Source organism: Cupressus sempervirens, chromosome 2 (genome assembly GCF_028749045.1).
Source record: "Cupressus sempervirens isolate cs-2001-9-10 chromosome 2, ASM2874904v1, whole genome shotgun sequence".
Classification (NCBI taxonomy): Eukaryota; Viridiplantae; Streptophyta; class Pinopsida; order Cupressales; family Cupressaceae; genus Cupressus; species Cupressus sempervirens.
This window is the reverse complement of record NC_143119.1, coordinates 300,366,726-300,384,551: the sequence shown is the minus strand read 5'-3', so window position 1 is coordinate 300,384,551 and position 17,826 is coordinate 300,366,726.

The window sequence follows — 17,826 nt, the reverse complement described above, 5'->3', positions numbered from 1 at the left end:
ATCCCTTCAACAAGAAGACCTTATTGATTAGGTTTCCAATGGAAATGAGGAAATCATGAGCCTAAGATTTGAAAATTAAAGAATGAGGAATAATCTAAATTCTAAAAGGAAAATCAATGATCTAAACTCTAAAAGGAAAATCAATGAAATATTATAGAATGATCCAAACTCTAAGAAGAAAGTCAATGAAAGAATGATGAAATCCCAAGAAAACATGAATTGATTAAAAGAGAAAAACCTCTATAGGCAAAAAGGAAAAGCAGGAATTGGATATACAAAAGAAGGAGAGTCATCCAAGCAAGGAGCTCAAAAGAACCAACAACCTATTTGCAATCACTATGGTAAGATAGGTCATACATCAAACAAATTCTAGAGCAATGGAAAATAAAAATTCAATGGAAAGTGCTACAATTGCAATCATCATGGTCATAAGGCTAATGAATGTAAATAGAAACCAAGATTTGAAGGCAAATGTCACAAATGCAGGAAAAATGGACACAAGTCATTAGAATGCAAAACCAAGGTATTGAATGATGAAGTGAAAAGGAATATTTGGTTGGGACTATAACACCTTGTGTAGATATCATTACTATGGAGAATTTGGACACATTGGAATAAACTGTGTAAAACATCATATGAGGAAAAGAGACACTAATAAAAGATGTTTCATTTGTACAAAACCTGGTCATCTTACCAAGAATTTCATGAATACTAGTAGAATTGAAGATGAGAAAAAAGAAAAAGCTGATAAAATTCAAAAATAGATGAGACAACAATGGGTTCCTAAGTCTATCGAGGATACAAGTCCTAGCAATGATCAAGTCACTCAAGAATTAGGTGACTCTATCATTTTTGCTTAAGATCTCATAGGAGAAACTAGAACTATGCCATCAAATAACACATCCAAAATAGTTCTAGATTGAAAGAGAAAAATGATCCAAATCAGTATCCATATACAAAGGGATCACCGGGTACAAGTATCTACTAAGTTATCTTCTCTACCAAGTGAGGTTGGGTCATAGACTCTACCAAGCAAGGTCGAGAGTGGTAAAGATGTTCATGTTTATCAAGTCACAAAGACTTTTTTGAGTGTTCAATGTAAGAATAGTGGATGATAGTTGATCTACCTTTTTACTAAGAATTTATGGAATTTTTTTAACAAAAAGCATGAAATAAAAGTCATTTCTTACTGTGAAATTTTGAGTGCTATTGTGAAAGTCTAATCTTTAGAGCTTTCAAGTGATTTGAGCAATTTTTTAGTGAAAGTTTTGAATTATTTCAAACATTACTAAGTGAAGATGGAATCTAGTAGTAGTAAGGTCAAGTGAGGATCTAACATGTTGGTTTGTGGAGTGAAGTGGAAAGCACCTAATTTCAAGCTCGCTCTTGCAATTGCCAAAACCCTAGATCCAAGTGGAGCTCAATCTCAAATCCCTCCAAAGGTACTTTTGGTTAATGATATTCTCACTCATTTCAAATGTGTTATTTAGGAAATTGGTACACTATAAATGGATGATGCCCTATGTCAGCTATGTGTGAATGGAGTTTTGAAACCTGAGCACCAACATTTGGAAACCAAAGGGTTAACTCATATCCCTCACATGCCCCATGAATTTTAAGTCAAATCAATTAGGTTTATCCTCAGCTAGGTTCATAATGGTCAGTTGTTATTGGAGCAACCAATGTTGATAACAAAGAGGATGATTCACTAAATCACTGGCCTACCAATACTAGCCAAGGCCAAAATAAAAAAAAACCTAGGTTGGGCAAAGTTGGAAAAGAAAACCCTAGCATAATGGGATGGCAAGGGAATAGAAATCAACATTCTACTATGGAACTAAAGTTTGGTATTGATGTCATTGCACATAAGATTTATAGCTCTAGTAGGTTAAAAAGTGTGTGATGTGAAGCTATGGACTTAACATACAAGGTGGTAAAGAACAATCTGTTATTTGACCTTGCCAGGCTATTGTTGAAATAGTTCAACAAAAACATGGAAAGCATAAGAACTTCCAAGAATAACCCATGTAAGTTTGGTTCCTTATTAATTTGTATATTCTTTTATGTTCATAAATTTTTTTGTTCAAAAGGCATTATAGTATGGAGAAAAGATGTGCCTATGCTTTATTAGATAAATGAGTATATTATAGAGATGGGTGAAAATTATAACAATATCACGAACAATTATTTTGATGTATTCAAGTAGAAAATGAACAATAGGTTCTAAATCCCCAACAAACTAGTAGAATATTATAAGGATGATGTATGTTTCATGGTATATTGTGACAAAGTTTATGTTTGATAGTTAGGCCTAAAATTGTGTAGGTAAAACCTCTTGGTTATGAGGTCAATATTGATAAAACCAAAGATATAATTGAAGCCCTTGCTAGTGAGCCATTTGATTCTAAGGCTATAAGGCTACATATTTTGGAACATATAACAAAGAAAAATTTAGGATTGAACTTGAGATAAAACTTCCTTAGGCGGTAAACAAAGGGAAGAAAAGAATTGCAAAATTGAAATCCAATTTAGCCCTTTTGTTAACCAAGGGTAAAGGAGAAGATGAAGAAATAGAGGAGGCAAAATCAAAAGAAAAATAACCATTAAAGAAGAAAGGAAAAGTGATTATCATGAATCCAACCCAGCCATCCACTACAATTTTCACAAGGAGATCTTCAAGGAAGAAGTCTGATAAGGAAGGAGGAGACATTGTATTTAGAAAACCTCCACCCACCTTCCATGATAGAATAAAAGATCTCAAAGTAGGGGTAGGAATAACAAATTTCAAATCATTAAAATATGAGATCATGACATTAGAGAATAGAAGAAAATTAAAGACCTAGTGATGAATAAAATGGGTAAGTGGAAATACTCTCTAGATCAGCTTACCTCCCAAATTCTTAATGAGTTATTATAAAAGATAAAGCCAAGATGGGATTTTGCAATGAAAACTATGAAGGAAATATATGGGAAAACCTTGAGGTAGATAATATCAAGCATATCTGATATTGAGGTAAAAGAGTCATTGAACAAAAATGAAGAAAAATTGACACTAAAGTTTAATACTTGTATTTTTTTGATCAAGGACATTTAGAATGTTGTTAGGAACACAAAAAACACTTGGAAGAATATTTTTTTGTTACATAAGCCAAGTGATTGTCCAATCAATGTCAAAGATGATGATGATGAAGATGATAAGGAGAAAGTTGAAGAAGAGAATGTTGAAGAAGTAACTCATTTTGACAATGAAGAAGATGAAGAGGATCAAGGACAAGAGGCTACTAAGGAAGCAAAGCTAGATCATGAGGAGACTGATCTAATCAAGATAGTTGTAGTAATCATTGTCTCACTTCCTCACTCTCCAAGAAAACCATGAACCACATCAAGCATGGAGACAACCCCAACAAGTTTTGTTGTGACCACCAATACTAATCCAATCATCCAATCACTCTTTGATCCTACTTAGCTTAGCACATAATTGATAGAAATGACCTCCACTTCATTTATTGAGTTGCAGATTCCTCCTTCATTTAGCAAGTTGAGTATTTCAATTTTGAGCACTTTAGTTTTGACTTCTCTAGTTTTCAGCATTTAGTTTTGAGTACACCAATTTTTAGTTCTTTAGGTATTTCTGTAAATATTCCTTCAATAAGTACAGTATCAATTTTCATAGCTAGTCCTACCATATCTACATTTTTTTCTATTCTAGGTACAAAAGCAATAAGTGTAAGGATAGTTGAGCCCAAGGTTCAATCGAGCATAAAAATTTTGAGTAAACGAAAAGAGCTAGAGGAAGAGATTTATATAGATGATGAAATTTTTATCACAAATTGGGACATTTCCAAGCTCACCTCAAACCAAATGCAGTTATTTCATGAACTCTAGAAAAAGGCCAAACAATAGAAACTAAGAGAGGAGAGGGGTAAGGAATTTAAGATAATTGAAGATGCAAAGAATATTTTGGTAGAGGCCATAGGTATTGAGGTTGACTCTTCTTATCCAATTTTGTATTAGTTAGCAGAGGCAGTATAGAAATTCAATGAAGACACCAAGGGACAAGAAAAGTTACTACAAAAAGCAGAGAAGAAATTTGATAATAAAGTGCTAGAGCACATTGCTCAATAGATAGTCATTCATCAAGTAGAACTTTCTATAATTTTGGGCAATTTAGAGGCATTTGGTACAAATGTATCATCACTTTTTGGCAAGCTTTATGATGTCTCCAAGTTTACAAAAGAAATAAAGGACAAATTGTCCAAAATAGATGAAGATTTGAAAGCTAGTACTCAACAGTTGCAATTGTCCCTAGTTCAAGCTCTACACATTTTCAAAGAATAAGATTTTTGTTAGATATGCAAGGAAAAATACTTAGAGAAGAAGAAAGAATAACATCCACATTGATTGATATTCAAAATATGATTCTTCCCATCATGGATGCACTATAGAAACATATTGTACATTCAAAATCTCTCATCCATGACAATAACTTCTCCATTGAATATCTTATAATAGAACTATTAGCAGAAGTCCAAATTGCACTTCACACATGCAAGATTCTACAAGACAATTGGGATAACACCTTGGCAATTATTCTTAAGGTACATTCAGATTTTCTATCTCATTTTGGTGTTGCTATGTAAATAAATAGAATAAACCTTTGGCATTAATGTCAAAATGGGGGAGAAAAGATATATTGGAGAAAGTCATATGTTATGGGCGAGATCATGTAATAAGTTGAAAAATCAATGGAGGAGTATGTTATGTATAGAAGAGATATATTATAGAAGATGTATAGTATAGTGTATGAAGGAGCACCACCATGTATAGATACATCCCTTCCAAAATCAATTTTGGAAAATCTCAAAAATAGTATACTCAACCAAGCTAGTATTACAAGGTGACAGTATTTAGGAAACTTTTTGAATTTAGTTTTGGCTGATAGGTATTTTTCTCACTAATGCCAAAGGGGGAGATTTTTGACATATTAGTCAAGTTTGTTATTAGTGACACACACTTATTTAGATTGTATATGGCTACCGAGCCTATTATACAACTATCGGTGTTTGCCAAGTATTTAGTGGTCACCAAGTTCTACAGTTGCTACTGAGTCCTTTGGACAAATCTTAGTGGTTACCGAGCAGTCACAGTTATAGTGAAGATTAGTAGTGTAAATTGTGCATCTTAGTGTATGTTGAGTTTACTAGTGCAAGATGAGCCATGAAATGTTCACCAAGTTTGCAATGTATGTGATGTGAGTCCAATGTTAACCAAGCTTCCTAGTTTTAACCAAGTCACTTAGTTTATACCAAGCTCAAGGTGAGAATGTTTGTCAATTCATACAATGTAAATCAAGAGACTTTGTTTATATGTCAAGTTTCATAGTATCTACCAAGTCGCCAATGTAGAGCAAGTTCAAGACTACTTGGAAGTGATCAGTATGGATCAAGCTTCTACATCTACCAAGTGCATGATGATGTCGAGAATTGACAGTGGATGCCAAGTATCAGACCCTCACCAAGTTAGTCTTTAGAACCTAAATGTCTTCATGTAGGCCGACTTTGTAATATTTGTGGTAACTTATACTGTGGCCAACTTTGTAATTTGTATAACTAGATTGATACATATGTAATGCATCATCTCATATCCAAGCTATGTGTCTATGAGAATGTGAAGATGTAAAGACAAACAAAATCAGAGAAAATTAGGAGTGAATTACAAAGGCTACAACAATATAAAGAGAAACAAAGTCATATCTATCATAGTAATGTGATCAGTACTTAAAAGAATCTCATTCAATAAACCAAGTCGCATATCACAGATCTTCTACTATTTCATCGTAACATGTGGGTCAATCAAATCCTTTGACAAGGTAGACCTAACAATCTTTTGCAAATTTCTTTATCGAGTGCATACTTAATTGTATGTTTGTAAATCCTTTTAGAAAGTGGTCCTCGTAGTCCTTATTGCTCCTAACAAGGCAGATCATCAAAAGTGACCAATATCGGCTTTAACAGGCTATCTTTATACTATAGTACTAAAGTTGTGGGTATCATCCACACGTCAGTTTTACTTTCTATTTGGAAGGTTTCTAGGTCACCAAATCTTTGTGTCATAGTGCTATGAATGCTTTCATATTTTTAGCTTCTTATGCATGCAATTAGATCAAAGTTTACATGATGGATTATATTCTAATTGAATGGTTAGATTAAGAATTGAAATTGTTTAAGTTTTAGAAGTTACTAATTCATGTCTCCCCTCTCAGTAACTTAGCTTAGTCTTGAATATTTCCAATAAAGGATTCAACAATGGAATTGAAGAGGGAATTTAACATGGTGATGGTGTAAAATGGGTTCGATGTAGTGGTTAGTGGGGCATTATAAGTTTGCATGTGTAGATGATATGGATTGTGATAGGGAAGGGCTTTATTTATAAGCCAAGGCATAGTGAGATGGAGGGTCAAGATTCAAGGATGGAAGAATGGTGAGTGAGGACTAGGATGCTTTGAAAGGGGAGCACATGGATTATGCTTCTTTAGTTCTCTAGCCTTGTGAAAAGTGTCACAAGAGGATTGGTGGTCAAAATGGAGGTTCAAGGGAAGTATTGAGGGAGGAAGAGTGTGTAAGAGGGATGTAAGAGACATTAATGGCATGTAAGAACCATTAATGCTCTTGGATAGGGATGGAAGAGGACAAGGGAGACTTATTGACTTTGTCTTGGGTTAGCAGGTCTTAACCCTTCCTTAAAGTTGTGCACGTGTTTAGGAGGAGGATTAGACTTACCTTAGTGGGTTAGACTCAAGTGGTTTATCTTTGATGGGATGGGTTAGTTAGGTGGATAAGTTAGGTTAGTATGGTTGAATGGGTTGGATTAGGGGTAAAGATAGGGTTTAGGGATGGTTTAGGGGTTAGGATGATTTATTAAATGATTTATTTAGTAAAGAGGAGGATGTGAGATTAAATTAAATATATTTGAGTATTTATTTAATTTGATAGAGGAATAGGGTTTTAATTGATAAATTGATTTTGGGTTATCATTTGATTTTATCAATTGGACTATAGTTAACTAAATAAATGAATTAATTAGGGGATGGAAATTAATTAATTAAATAATAAAATATTTAATCAATAATGTCCTAGAAGATGACTAAATAAGATTACCTAATGGTGGAATCATATTTAGGTGTCTACATGGACAAGAGAACAGATGTGTGTAGAAGGCATCTTGTAGAGAAAATCTTGGACAATGGAAATTTGATTATGAGGACATTTCAAAATGATATGAAACAAAGATATAGAATTGCCCTTACAATTGTCAATAGATCTAAGAATGATATACATTTTATGGTGGATATAGACCTAACTTATATTGAAGCAGTAGAACCTCAAGAAACATTTCTTGAGCCCTTAGGTTATGAGTTTAGTGATGATATAGTTATTGGTTATATTGATTTATTGTTGACATCAAAAATAGATCAAGCATCATGAAGATTTTGAATGTATGAGGAGATAACTTATTTATCTTATCATGCATCATTAGAAAACAATCTCATGAGACAATTGCATCTATAATGAAGAAAACACTATTTGAGGCGTGTATGTTAGAAGAAGAATCATAGGTAGTTAGACAAACAATCTTTGGTCTAAAACAAACTTGTGAACAAGGTGTAATGTATGTGACACCTCTGTTAGTTGGCCAAGCATCTAGTGTATCCATTTTAGAAACTCCTACAAAATAGAGCATCCCTTATGCTGATGTATTAGTTGAGCAACGAAGTGAACCTAAGAGGAAGTCTGCAAGGTTAGTAGAGTTGGAAATATGAGATAGGATAAGTTCCTTGTGAAAGGATTTAACTATTCCACCTATTAGGATTAACCAATGGCTAATCTTTGATCTACAAAATAGGTTTTTTGAATGGGATTCCTTTGGAGTGTAATGATCACCTTGCTATGATAGATAAATCTATGCTACTCCTTATACTACTTATAGCCTTTTTACTTCACACTTACTATTTATTAATACATAGTACATTCTTTTTAAAAAAATTCACTTTCCAATCACCATAAATTCTTAGTACATTCTCTTTCTTGATGACATAATGTCTTCCACTCAGTTTGATCTAATTGCTCAATAGAGTCATCCATGACTTGGTGTCCACACAATGACTTAGTTACACCTGACCTTTCTTGGTAGGGTCTTGCAACTTGACTTAGCTTGGTAAGGTCTAGAGTTTCCCTAGACACTCTGTGATCCCATTGCATCTTGAATGTTGATATAGATCTTTCCTTCTAGCTAACTAGAACTAATGTAAAATGTCTACTTCAGAATCTTAGTTCCAGTTATCCCTATGAGATATCAAGTAGAAATTCTTGAGTCACCCAATTCTTAAGTGACATGTGCTTCATTGCTTGGACTTACAATCTCAGAAGATTTCAAAATCCATTAATTAAATAGATTTGAGGATTTATTTAATTTGATAGAGGAATAAGGTTTTAATTGATAAATTGATTTTGGGTTATCACTCAATTTTATCAATTGGACTATAGTTAATTAAATAAATGAATTAACTAGGGGATGACTATTAATTAATTAAATAATAAAATATTTAATTAGTAATGTCCTAGAAGATGACTAAATAAGATTACCTAGTGTTGTAATTAGATTTAGGTGTCTACATGGACAAGATAATAGATGTGTGCAGAAGGCGTCTTATAGAGGAATCTTGGACAATGGAAATATGATTATGAGAACATTTTAGAATGATATAAAAGAAAGATTCAAAATTACCCCTACAGTTATTGATCAATTTAAGAAAGATATATGTTTTATGGTGGATATAGAGCTAACTTATATTGAAGTAGTAGTACCTTGGGAAACATTTCTTGAGCCCTTAGGTTATGAGTTAAGTGATGATATAGTTATTGGTTATATTGATTTATTGTTGAAATCTGAAATAGATCAAGAATCATACAAATTTTGAATGTATGAGGAGATAATATAGTAATCTTATCATGCATCATTAGAAAAGCATCTCATGAGAAGATTGCATTTGTAATGAAGAAAACACTATTTGAGGCCGATATGTTAGAAGAAGAATCATAGGTAGTTAGAAAAAAAATCTCCATACTAAAACAAACTTGTGAACAAGGTGTAATGTATTGACACCTTTGTTAGCTGGCCAATATAGTGTATTCATTATAGAAACTCCTATAGAACAAAGTATCCCTTATGTTGATGTATCAGCTAAGAAAACAAGTGAACCTAAGAGGAGGTCTACAAGGTTAGTAATGTTGGAAATATGAGATAGGCTAAGTTCCTTGTGAAAGGATTTAACTATTCCACCTGTTAGGATGAACTAATGGATGATCTCTAATTTGGAACTTAGATTTTCTGAATGAGATTCCTTTGGAGTGTAATGACCACCTTGCTGTGATAGATAAATTTATGTTGCTCCTTATACTGCTCCTAGTCTTTACTTCACATTTTTTCTTCTTAATATTTAGTACATTCTTTTTAACAAATTTCACTTTCCAATCACCATAAATGCTTGGTATGTTCTCTTGCTTGATGAAAGACTAACTTCCACTTAGTTTGATTTGATTACTTGACAAATTCATCCATGACTTGGTGTCCACACAATGACTTAGTTACACCTAACCTTTCTCGGCAGGGTCTTGCAACCTGACCTAGCTTGGTAAGGTCTAGAGTTTCCCTAGACACTCGATGATCCCTTTACATCTTTAACATTGATATGGATCTTTCCATCTAGCTAATTGGAATTGATGTAAAATGTCTATTTTAATATCTCAGTTCCAGTTATCCCTATGAGAGATGAAGTAGAAATTCTTGAGTCACCAAATTCTTTAGTGACATGTGCTTCATTGCTTGGACTTGCATTCTCATAAGATTTTAGAATCCATTGATATCTCATTTTATTTCTAATGTTTTCAACCTTGGCTCTCTTCTCATCTTCAATTCTTCTAGTGTTCATATAGTTCTTGGAAAGATGTCCAATTTATATACAATTAAAACATCTTCTAGTGGTTTCTCTTATCCTCATGTGATGTTTCACATAGTTTATTCCAATATTTGAAAATTTTCCACACTAATGAAATATATACCATGTGTTATAGTTCCAATCAAATATAGATTTTACAATCTATTCTCCTAGGTTCAATATCTTGGTTTTTCATTCAGAAGATTTGTGCCCATGCTTCTTGCATTTGTGACATTTTCCTTCAAATTTAGGTTTCTCTTTACATTCATTAGCTTTATGACCATGCATATTGAAATTGTAGCATTTTCCATTGAATTTAGCTTCACCATTACTTGAACATTTGTTTGATGTATGACCTAGCTTACCATAGTGATTGCAAGTAGGTCTTTGATTCTTTTGAGCTCCTTGCTTGGATGATTCCCCTTCTTTTGTATATTCAATTCCTGCTTTGCCTTACTTTCTATATTAATTTTGTTCGTTCAATTGATCCATGGCTACCTAATATTTCACCATGCTTTCACAAGTAACTTAGCCTATCCCATATTTCCAACAATTTGTATCAGAGCCTTATGGTTCTCAAAAAAGAAGTTTAACAGCTTAAGCAAAGATTAGAGGCAATGGAGGTATTCAGACTTGATAAGGCTATTGGCAATGAAAACCTAGACTTGGAACTGGCTATTGGGAAACTTAAGAAGGCAAAGGAACACATTTCTTAGTCCCAAAAGAGAAGAAAAGATCTTATAGTATAGATGAATTAAAAACTCTATACTAAAGAAAGAATTGAAGATATCCATTCTGAAAGTAATTCAAATGAAACTAATGAAGCAATTAGAGAACTATTAGAAAAGAATGATATACTTAAAGAAGTAAGAAATCTGAAAAGAGAACAAGAAATTCAGTCAATAAGATTGTGTGAAGTTATGGAATAGAAAAACAAGATAAAGGAAGAGATAAAAGGAAAGAACAATGAAATTCAGCATCTATCCCTTCAATAAGTAAACTTCATTGATAAACTTACTAATGCAAATGAAGAAATAATGAATCTATGATCAAAGAATGAAATATTGTAGAATAATCTAAACACTGAAAAGAAAACCAATGAAAGGATGAAATCGAATTCATTTGTTATAATGAATTTTCAAAGAGCTATTTTTGAAGAGTAATTTCTATGCATCCAAGCAATCTATACGATTTATTGTTGAAGTTTTCCATGTTTTTATAAACCCTATTAAGAAATTTCATCCTCTAGTAGCAAAGCCCAAAAGGGATCCACAATGTTGGTTTGAGAAGTTGAGTGGAAAGCACCAAAATCCAAGTTAATTCCAAAAATTGTGAAAATGCTCGATCCAACTAGAGCTTAGTCACAGATTCCATCAAATGTACTTCTGGTTGATGATATTTTCTCACATTTTTGTTGTTTGATTCAAGACATTGGAACCCTAGAAATGGATGAAACTCTGGAAAAGTTGTATGTGAATGGTGCATTGAAACCTAAGCATCAACACTTGGAAACCAAGGGTTTAATGCACATTCCACATATGCCTCAAGATTTTTAGATAAAATGGATAAGGTTTACCTTTAGCCATATACACAATGGGTAGCTATGGTTGGAGTGGCCTATTTCCATAACAAAGGAAATGATTCATTGAATCATAGGGCTTCAAATTTTGACCAAGGAAAGGACTACCAAAACCCTAAGTAGGGTAGAATTGGAAAAGAAAACTCTTGCTAAATAGGATGGAAGGGTATGACAATCAGCTATGTGGATGACATGGAGCTGAAGTTTGGAATTCATGTAATAGCACACAAAATATATAGCTTCAATAATCTCAATAGCATATCATGTGAGGTAGTTGATCTCACTCTAAAGGTGGTAAAGAACAACATGTCCTTCGACTTTGCCAAGATATTGTTGAACCAATTCAAAAAAAAATGGAGAGCATTAGAACTTCAAAGAATAACCCATGTAAGTTTGGTTCACTTTTAAACCTATTTATTCTTCTTTGCACAAAATTTTTTCCCTTCCAAAAGTATAGTTGTATGGAGAAAGGATGTACCTGTACTATATCAAATCAATGAGTATATAAAAGAGATGGGTGAACACTATGTCAGTATCATGGATAATTGTTAGAAGTTGTAATCTTTCCTTGGTGTATTTATAAACCAAGGTTATAACTCCTTTCTTTATTGTTGTAATATATTAGGATATAAGCCAAGGTATCCTAATATATTTATTTTTGTCCTTTTTCCACTACATCTTATTTTGTCATCTAGTGGAATATGTGAGGACAAATATATATTGTAATTTCTAATTTTAGATTATTCCTCCTTAAGAGGAATCTCACACTTGGCCTCACACACTTATGAATGGTGGCATTCATAGACATGGGAGTTACATTCTAACTCCTCTCTCTCATCTCTATTTAAGAGATGACCCTCTTCTCTCATTTAACAATGAGGTTTCTTCCTCTTCTCAATTATTGTATGAGCATTGCTCTCTATCTCTCTCTCTCCTCCTTCTTAGGCTTTTGATGCCTCATTCATAATATCACAAGGGGCTTTCTTTGCTTTCCCCTTTCCAAATATCTTGTCTCATGGTGTTGGAGCTTGAAGCTTTCTCTCTCCTATTTTATGGTAATATCTTTTCATGCATTTACTCACTTAGATTCTTTCCTGGTATTATTTATTTATAGATTTCTTTTTCCATTTCTAACATGGTATCAGAGCAGTTTAATCTTTGTTTTGAGTGTTTGCATGAAGGTACAATTTGAAGGAGACTCTTGAGAGAGATTTCAATCATCTTAAGATGGAAGAAATTGAATTTTTTTTGATTTGGCTGGTTTACCGCCAAACCTGATTAACTTCTGTTTGCTCTAATTTATGCAAGTTACTTCTTATTTTCTATTAGTCTTCATCTAACTCCTTTGGAAGGCTTGCCGCCAAAGTGTTCACAGTTTGTTTTCTAAAAAATTTTTTGCTTAAGAAATGGCTCTCTGACTATATATCGTGCTTCTATGGTTTTTTGTCTTTTTTACCATGAACTACTCAACTGGATGCTAGTTTTATCTATTTGGAGGAACCACTAAGCTCACTTGTGCATTATATTCTAATCTTCATCTCTTCTTGGAATTTGGAATATATCTCTTTTAAAATTTAGAAATTTATCTGAATTTGGAGGGGAAAAGTTTCTAGAAGCGAAATGAGATATTCCATGGAGAAAATCTAGAAATTTGAGCCGCACTGCTAAAATTTCAGAGGATTGGAAATCCCGACCTCTGGTCTCGATAGCTGCTCTGTCCAGCACATTGTAAAGATCTTGAAATCCATGGCAAAGCTTTGCGAGAGGACCGTCATTTATTTGAATACGTGGGGGGTCCCCTAGTTTGAAGGTAAGGAATTTTTTCACTGTGTCATATGCAAAAAGCTCAATAGCTTTGCTAGGAGCAACCCGTATCACATTGAGCCATAGGAAATCTATCAATTTTCTTGACTTTGTTAAGTCCAGTATGTATTTGAACTTGTTTTTTCCTTGAGCATTTTTTTTGTGAAACTTATATGTAGACGCACTACTCTGATTTGACCTCACAGCTTTAAAATTAAAATGATTAAAATCCAAACTAGTGCGCTTCTGTTTGTTCGCCCAACCTACTACCACCTCTGCTTTTACCTCTGCCTTACAGCAACAAACTCTACCTGAGTGCTGGAACTTGCTTGTTTGTTCACATTGGCAATCAGATTTGGTCAAAACCTCTTTGCCACTCAGTACTTCCTCTCAAATTTCTGGGCGGGTGAATTTGCTTAACATCTTCAAGAATCACACCACTTCCTTCCATGCTGTGATTAATCTCGTCTGTCACAAATCCTTGCATGGGCTGTCAAAACTTTTTTTAGCATGCAAGCAAAACTTTTTTTAGCATGCAAGATTCTTTTCTTTTTTAAGCTCTTGACAGGAGCATCATTTACTTTCTCATTGCCTCTTGTCAACCTATTTTTAGCATGAAATCATTCATTGTCAGACAAGTGCAATATTCTATTTTTAAATCTCTCTTACTCATTACAAGCCTTTATTCAAACTTTTTTTAGAAAAGTTTCTTAACTCTTTTTAGTATATTCTTATCTGCCAGATCTGACCTCTATCATTAATTACTAAGTTTTTTAGTTATATCTTTCTTAATGTTTTATTTCAAAAGAAAATTATTTTTGAATCACTTCCAATCTTGAAGGCATAGTATGAAAAAAATGGGGAAATCTTTTCTCGCCCCATGACTTTATGTTCTTATTACTTTGAGGTTATATTTTTGAACCAAGGTAAATATTGTGACTTTCCAAAATATTAAGTATGGAAAGCTGATTATTTTCTTTAACCAATCTATTTTCGTATATTTATTTGAGTATATATGGGGGCCCACCTATATGCCTAGATAAATATATAATTTATGACTATAATATTTCAGAAATTAATATATACCTTTGCAAAATGAATTAAATACTCATGTTTACACTCAATGGAGTTTTATACCTGATATCTATATTTAATTGATCTTCCTTAAATCATTTTACTTAATTGGATTATGAGTAATCTTACACTATTGCCTTAATTATTTAATGATTTGATTTTATTGATCTATCTGCACATGGTTGCAGTTTTATGCTTTTATAGCATCATTCTATACCCATGTTGGCACTTTATGGTTTTATACCATTGATATACATGATTTATATGATATTTTGAGTTGCATAGGGAGCCAATTTTTTCAAGGATAACTATGTAGGTCCCCTCAGTATAACTGATACATAGTTTCCTTATCTAGCCCATGGAGTATTCCTCCATCCTACATTGGTATGCACTCATTTTATATGGAATTTTCGTCCATTTGATCCTATCTATTCCATTTTGATAGGATAATAGTTTTATGGAGTTTCCCTCCATGTTGTTCCATTTTTGTTCCTCAATGAAGAGGATGTTATTATTGGAGTTTTCTTTCCAAATTCAGATGATTTGATCCAATTTGAAGGCAATATGTTGTTCTATCCTTATAATCCATTCTTTTGATTATCCTAACAAAAATCATGATAATTCTACTTTGATCAGCATGTCTCTCCTTTATGTTATTTTCATATATTAATGTGATAATGATCTGCATACTTTATTGCTTAGATCATGAGTCATGCATGTTATGGAGGGATGCCCCCATTAGCTTGCAGTGGGATGATTCATTAACTGGACTGTCTATATCCACGTGATTGATGTAAGATTGATGCAAGTATCATTAGTTGGCCTTGTCTGTGGTCATTTGTGCATTAGTATAATATACTTTTCATGAGAGCATTGATCAAGCTTTTTACTCAATTTGTCCTTGTTGACAATTTTTTGAGCATATACTTTATCTTGATATCAGGTTATCTCCATTGTTTTGTGGTAACATGTTTTACTCATTGTTTCTCTATGAGAGTTTTATTATCCTTATTCAAAAGGATTTCAAATTTTCATATATGATGGCATTCTACTTGTGGATATTTTTCTTGTTGTTCTTTTTTTTAAGGTGATCCATCAAGGAACCTTCTTGATTTTCCACATATGAAGAGGTGTCTATGCTTCCGCTTGATCACATTCAAAGGACTCATGTACTTCTCTTGGATCATAAAATGTACCATATGGCTTGAAGACAATCAAATTACTTCATATTGAAGATTAAGTTGCAGATTTTTGTAAAAATTATGGGTTTACTACCCTTTGATGTAATTACCCCAAGTAAAGATTAAAGGGGGGTGTTAGAAGTTGTAATCTTTCCTTGGTGTATTTATAAACCAAGGTTAGAACTCCTTTCTTTATTGTTGTAATATATTAGGATATAAGCCAAGGTATCCTAATATATTTATTTTTGTCCTTTTTCCACTACATCTTATTTTGTCATCTAGTGGAATATGTGAGGACAAATATATATTGTAATTTATAATTTTAGATTATTCCTCCTTAAGAGGAATCTCACACTTGGCCTCACACACTTATGAATGGTGGCATTCATAGACATGGGAGTCATTCTAACTCCTCTCTCTCATCTCTATTTAAGAGATGACCCTCTTCTCTCATTTAACAATGAGGTTTCTTCCTCTTCTCAATTATTGTATGAGCATTGCTCTCTATCTCTCTCTCTCTCCTCCTTCTTAGGCTTTTAATGCCTCATTCATAATATCACAAGGGGTTTTATTTGCTTTTCCCTTTCCAAATATCTTGTCTCATGGTGTTGGAGCTTGAAGCTTTCTCTCTCCTATTTTATGGTAATATTTTTTCATGCATTTACTCACTTAGATTCTTTCCTGGTATTGTTTATTTACAGATTTCTTTTTCCATTTCTAACAATAATTATTATGATTCATTCAAAGAAAAGATGAATAAAAAATCTAGAATTCCCAAGAAAATTGTTGAAGATTACAAGGATGATGTTTGTTTTATGGTAGACTGTGATAAGGTAGACTTAACAGTCTTTTGTAAATCTCTTTACCAAGTGCATATTTCATTATATGTTTGTGAATCCTTTTGCAAGGTGGACATAGCAGTCTTTATTGCTCACAACATGGAAGACCATCAGAAGTGATCATTGTAAGCCCTAACAAGCCAACTTTATACTATAGTACTAAAACTTGTGGGTATCATCCCCACCCCAGTTTTACTTTCTACTTGAAAGGTTTCTAGGTTACCATATTGTGTGTCAAACTGTTATGAATGTTTTAATGCTTTCTTTTTTTCATGCATACAATTAGATCAAAATACATATGAAGGATTAATTGGTGAATTAAGATTAATTTTTATTTAATTACTCATTCACCCCTCCCCTCTCGGTAGTTATCCTATCTCATATTTTCAACAAGTAGAGACTCACAAGTCTAGAAGAGTTAAGTAGCAAGATAATGGACCAGAGAAAAGAAAGAAGACATTGTTGACAATTGAGAACTTTAGTAATGAAGAAGAAGAAGAGGAACAAGAAGAAAAGTAGCCAGAGAAGGTCATTTTTTTGAAGCAACCAATAGATAAAACAAGGAAACCTTGGAAATCAAAGATAGAAAAGATTAACACAACCATTTTTAATGAAGGAAACTTTATGCAGATGAATATCTATGATTTGTACAATGATATTGAGAAAGAAAAAATTGATATCTCTACTATGAGATATATGATTCTAAAAAGCTTGAAAATTGAAGACATCAAAGGTTTTGTCAATCAGAAAGTCTATGATAGGCTTATAGAAAAGAAGACAATAGTTCAAGAAGAAGATATAAAACTTCAAAAATCAATGATAAGAACTATGTGCAAGATTGAAGATGAAGAAGTAAAGAAATTGATGGGTGAACTAGCACCCTATCTACGGAAGAAAATTAGGCCAATCCTATTTATGGGTGGTGAGAACAATGTGATAAGAAGTGAAAATATTGAAGGTATCAATAAAATGATGATTGAGGTAGAGGTAGTTCCTACCACTATAGAGAAAACTTCATAAGTATCAGTAAGTGGTGGTACTATGCAAATTGATCAAACAAGTATCACAGTTAACATTTATGATAATCCTTTTGTAATTTTTATCAACTTTAGACCCATTCCAAAGATATTTAGGATCAACTGAGACTGATTGAAGAAGAGAAAAGATAGCTAGAGGAAGAAAAGAAGATTGCAGAAGCTAAGATGAAATTGCTTGAAGAGGAAAAGAAGCAAAGAGAATAAGAAAAAAAGAAAAGAAAGAAAAAGAAAGAAAACAAAAAGAGGAGAAGGAAGAAGAAGAGAGAAAATCAAAGAAGGAAGTAAAGAAGAAACAAAAGGAAGACAATGTGAAAGCATC